The sequence below is a fragment of the Mytilus edulis genome, chromosome 7 (assembly GCF_963676685.1).
Source record: "Mytilus edulis chromosome 7, xbMytEdul2.2, whole genome shotgun sequence".
In the NCBI taxonomy this organism is placed as follows: Eukaryota; Metazoa; Mollusca; class Bivalvia; order Mytilida; family Mytilidae; genus Mytilus; species Mytilus edulis.
Window position 1 is genome coordinate 32,969,012 of NC_092350.1, and position 6,000 is coordinate 32,975,011.

Here is a 6,000-nt window from a genome sequence, read left to right on the forward strand (position 1 = left end):
AAATATAACAACATACAAATAGGATAAGTGTGCCTACATGTATAGCAGCCTCAAATATTAATTACACTGAATTTTATAATTCTTTAGACTGAAGTCCTTCACTATACATTCAATCAAGAACACTACCAATCCAATCACATAAAAGAATATACAGTAACACAATCATTATCTACAAAAGAAGGAAAATTCATATCAATAATATAATGTAATGTTTGTATATACTCACATTAACAATAATCAACTCAAAAAAGGGTAAACATAATGTTGAATTGCTGCTACGTTAACTATATACTTCGAATAACCTTTTTTTCTAAAACGAACCCCTTTAGAAATGCTTTATCATGCTTTGCATGAGCATGAGCGTATAAAAGTCGCATTGCGGGTACATGTCATCCAATCAAATTAAACATAAACACATACCATGTGCTTGATGTGAACACAAACACGTGTTTATAGTAAATAATCACTTGACCGTTTATACGTCATGTTACCAATATCTTTGATAAATTTATATTTTGCATCAATGGTTATAAAGTTTCATTTTTACAGTCGTACGCGAGTAATACTATTGTAGAAAAAAGGTTGATAGGAAAAACCTGCGTTTGTTAAATTTTTGAAAAATACAAAATAGATGATTTCAGCTTACAAATTCCATATTTGTATTAGCAACATTACAGTAGCGCCTACATACGGAGTATATATCTCCCAGTTGAAATGATATTCCAGGGCTTGCATTTCCTATCATGAGTTCCTTGATACTGGGTTGATGTTCAACCAAAAGTTCCAAGTGGTGAATTTGAAATCCCCCTTTGTTATGGAATATCCGTTTCACAGATGATATCGGATATGTTCCAAAGGTCGTTAATACAATTCCGTTCCCTTTTCATGAATGTGACCTACTGAATTATAATTATTAAAAAGTACGGTTACCTCTAGTTGCTAATTTCTGAGACATTTTGTCTCTTGTGGAGTTTTATCTCATTTGCAATTACACCACATCTTTTTTACATTTACATCTAGAAATTGTCTGACGGTCGGTTTAAAACAAAACTTAACGACAAGAGCTTTCCAGTTGTGAACTTTCCATTTCTAAGTAGCAATATTCCAGTAGCGCCTGATTACAGAGTTTATTCCAAGTTATAAACTTGAATTTGAAATCCCCCTTTGTTATGGAATATCCGTTTCACAGATGATATCGGATATGTTCAAAAGGTCGTTAATACAATCCCATCCCATTTTCCTGAATGTGACCTACTGAATTATAAATATTCAAACGTACGAATGTACTAATTATGTACGAACATGAGTAACACAACGGGTGCCACATGTAGAGCAGGATCTGTTTTTGGTGGGATTCGTTTTGCTCAGTTTTAATTTTATGTTGTGTTTTGTGTACTGTTGTTCATTTTTTGATAATTTTTTTATTTGGCCATTTCGTTGTCAACTTATTTCCGAATTACGGGTTTGAATGTTCAATTGGTATCTTTCGCCTTTCTTTCGTGGATATCATAAAGTTATCATACATGTCAAAAGTATTAACCATGAAACTTAATAGTGATCGAATGGACATGTAGTTGAGGTCAATATTAGATAAACCTTCCTCGACAAAACTTATTCTGAACAGCAATTTCGCTGACCTATAAATTATAGTACATGTAACTGAGAAACAGACTTCAAGTAGAAACAGTTATCACGAATTGGTTGATCCATACGATGTGTCTGTCTAAACTAACTAAGGACATTTTAACCACATCTTAGATTGTGGTTTTCCATTACGTTGTCTGGTCTTTTAATTACCGAACGTGACCTGTTCCCCGATTGTGACTGTTTTGCTGAGTTTGAATTCCGTTGCTATAAGACGTGTCACCGTATTTGATATCAAACATTCATGTATTTAGTTTTGATGTGGTACTTGTTATTCTGATTTGTTGCCAGTTGGAAAAAAGTCTTTTTAAAAGCAGTAAAAGACTAGACATTGTTTAAGCTTGTATTTTACTTTCTTAAAAAAAACTAATCAAGAAACTTACTTTTATACTGAGTTTTACTGTGCGTATTGCTGTTTCTTTATTCTACATTGGCTAGAGGAACAGGGGATGGTTGAATTCTCACAAAACATGTTTAACCCAACCACATTTTTGCACCTGTCCCAAGTCAGGAGCCTTGTTAGTCTTGGTATGTGTTTTTTAAATTTTAGTTTGTATGTGATGGAGTTTAGTATGATGTCCAGTTCACTGAACTAATACATATTTTTATTTAAGGGCCAGCTGAGGTCCACCTCTAGGAGCTTGATTTTCTCACTGCGTTGAATTCCCATTGTGGCTTTCTGGTTGTTGACATATTCTCCATTTCCATTCTCAATTTTATTTAACAAATGTATGTTGCATTGGCATTTGTTATTGTTGCATTTCAGTGTTTCTCTAGTTTCTTCGTTTCCCTCTTATAGCTGATGAGATTCCCTTGGTTTAAGTTTGTAACACAGATTTGTTTTCTCTCAGTAAATTTATGTATTTTTAGCAGCAGTATACCACTGTTGCCTTTATTTACCACAAAATTCAAAGACACACTAATATGGTTAAGAGAATATGAACCCCAAAAAGACTCTTTATATAAAATATGGAGAACTTAATAACAAAGAGCATACTGTATCCTTACTGTCATAAAAACAGCTTTGCAACATTCACTTATAACAAAACAACACACAAAAGACAACACCAAATTATTATCAAAATAATGTATGACTAAAAAGACTATTAGCAATAAAATAAAGAACAAAAAAATATAGAAACAATAACAAATTTTATTATCATTTGATATGGAATGCAAAGAAAAGAAATAATCAATTTTCACTGTGCCATAAATAATAAAGCAGGCAAGCTGAAGCAAAATGTACAAACTACTTGTTGTACCTTAACATTACAGTTAAAAAATTTTGGATACCAAGTATGTAATTGGTAGTATTGCTTGATTTATTTCACTTGACTGGGCGGAGTTAAAACGGTTTGCTCATCATTGACCAGTCCATCTCCTGATAGGTGTTTTTGGATAAACTCATCAATGAAGTGTCCAGTTATGATTATTGTAAATTCGTTTTGTGACATTGATAGGTGATTAGAAATCAATGATAATTATAATGGCACTCATCCTTATCACACAAATCATCATATAGACTGTCCTTATGCAAATTAAAACGTAAGCTCTGCCTGATCAGTTGAAATAACATTGGTAATACTACTGGTGATATTTTTTCAACATGATTGACAATTTAAATTCATGACATGATTTAATTGGATGTTATTTATCAATAGAAAATAATAAAAAAAAATCATTGTTTAAATGTTCAAAACAATACAATGTTGTGACTCAATTCGTGTCAATTGATACTTTACCATGTTAACTATTTTTGATACATTCTAATAAAATAAAAAAGATGTTAACTAAAATTTTATCCAAAATTGTTTGCAGTACAATGTAAAATGCTTAAAATTAAGAATAATTTTAAATATTCAAGCAATACAAGTACTGTAAAATATAACAACTCATATCCACCAATTACAATTTCTAAGATATAATAGCTTAAAATAATAAAAAGCAAGCAAAAATCAAGATAGAGATAGATTTTCAATTTTTTCCACTCTTTTTCGTTATAATTGGCCAATGTATATCATACATGGTAACCATTTGACTTTGACTGTTGGTCTTGAACCAAGGAGGGTTACTTTTTATTTCAAAATATTCAATAACTATCAAAAAAGAATATCTGATTTCTCTAGAAATAGTTGAAAAACTGTGGATTTCCATTTACCAAATAACCTGTTACAACCATAAAAATTGTTGAGAACTTTTTTCTTTTACAACCTGAAAATATTAATTCTTGTTTAAAAAAAACAAGCAATAAATAAGTAAAAAAAATAAGATACTTTCAGCTAACAAACTTGCCAGTCTCTACAAACAAAGTACCATGCCATTATTATCAAAAACAACTAATAGGATTATGGCTGAATTTTTAACAGATTTAATTCTAAATTATATCAGATCTGTTCTTATATCCTGTCTAATTGACAATTATACAGCACTGTCTCATGTAAGTCCTCTAACATTTAAATTGTTTTATGAAGAACTGTATATCAGATGTTGTTCTTCAAGAATTAATCTGAATACATTGGCATAAAATTATTCCTTACAGAAAAAGAGATAATAATATTTAGGCATTTATTCTTTGAAGACTCTATTTCGCTCTATTGCCAATAAAATACAACAATTGAATATGATTTTCCATTACCTTTTACCTATACATGTAATTAAAAATATTATTTGTAATCTATGGCCAATTTGTTTTCCTACAGTTATATTAATAAGAATAATAATGTAAAAACTATTTTCATTAATGTTTTGTCAAAAGATTTCACATAATCTTTCATCTTAGTTATCTTCATATAGGCTTTGACATGAAGAACAGCTATAAAAGAGCTCAACTGCAACCTCAAACAGTAACCTGGTCACTATTTACTTTAAATTAGATGAATAATATTTAAAAATGGCTTGTTGCCAAGGGCATACCTTCATATAAAATTAAGTTAACCTGTTCAATGTCAAATGAGACTATATTAGTTTTACAAGTGTTGATAGTATTATGGCACAATCAACAAAAAAGTTCTAGCTTTGGCTTTCCTCTGAGAAATTTGCTCACATACAAAGAATGCATCAAAAACAATAGAACAGTGTAGGCTTGTTACTGTATTATGTTATCATGTTTGTAAGCTTAAAAATGCTTTTAAAATAAGATTCTATAACTTTGTTAAAATTGTAAGTACCTATAACTATAAAACTATAACTAAAACTATGATGATCAACATGATCAGTCTGATTAAATTCCTTAAATCCATCTAACAACATTTCACTAACAATGCACAAACAATTTATATAATTAAACCTGGAAAATCTATCCCTAGCAATCAAATATAAATGCAATAATACTAAGCAGAAATAATAAGTATCACAGATAAATAATTTTCTTAAAATTCTATATACACGATGGGACTTTATATATGCTTATGACTGCTGCTCTCGATGATAATCTGTAAGATTGCACATGCACATAAATACCAGTTTGAAATCATCAGCATTATTATATATATCATTATATTACATAATCTACCCTTCAGTTATAAAACATGACACATTTGATAGAATATGTATGATTACATTCAAGTTTAAAACAAACTTATTACACTGGCCCATTCTGGACAATTGTCAATATACTATGGTTAAATACTTTTAATTCTTGTGCACATGAGAAATGTGCCATAAAGGAAAGGTTTACAATTGGAAATTTAGGAATACACATTTCACAACTGCTCACATTGAAAGGCAAATGAGAAATCTTGGGTTAACTTTAAAATTTGATTTTAAAGTGACTATGTAAAATGCAATGTATAAAACTTGTCATTAAATGCATGTATTAACATCTAAAAAAAATGACAATGTCTGCAATTTCATTATTATACCAATTAGTACAAATACTTAAATTATGCAAAATCTAATAAGCTTTAGGATGATTTCTTCTTCAACAACAGCAATAATAATATTAAAATGTACTACATAGTAAATTCTTACCTATTTACCCCTCCTTCATGCAAAAGATTATATATCTATACTTTCATATTAACACACTTATAACTTATATTTAAAATATATGCACTTAAATAAATCTAAAATTACAATGCTGAATACAGTATAATAACCAATCCCTTCCAAATTAAATCTTTTATTTCATGTAAATTCAAGAACAGCATGACATATGGTTGATCAGTGTGAAACATATGTTAATAAATTTACTTGGATGAGATTCTTATCATATATATTAAGTACAATATCATTCACCAATTTGTTAAAATGAGATTTCATTATCTGATAATGTTTTTATCAAATTAAAGATTAGTTTATGAGACAGTTTATTTTTCTGAAAATAATGACTTGAATTATCAGGGTTGATCCTGGATT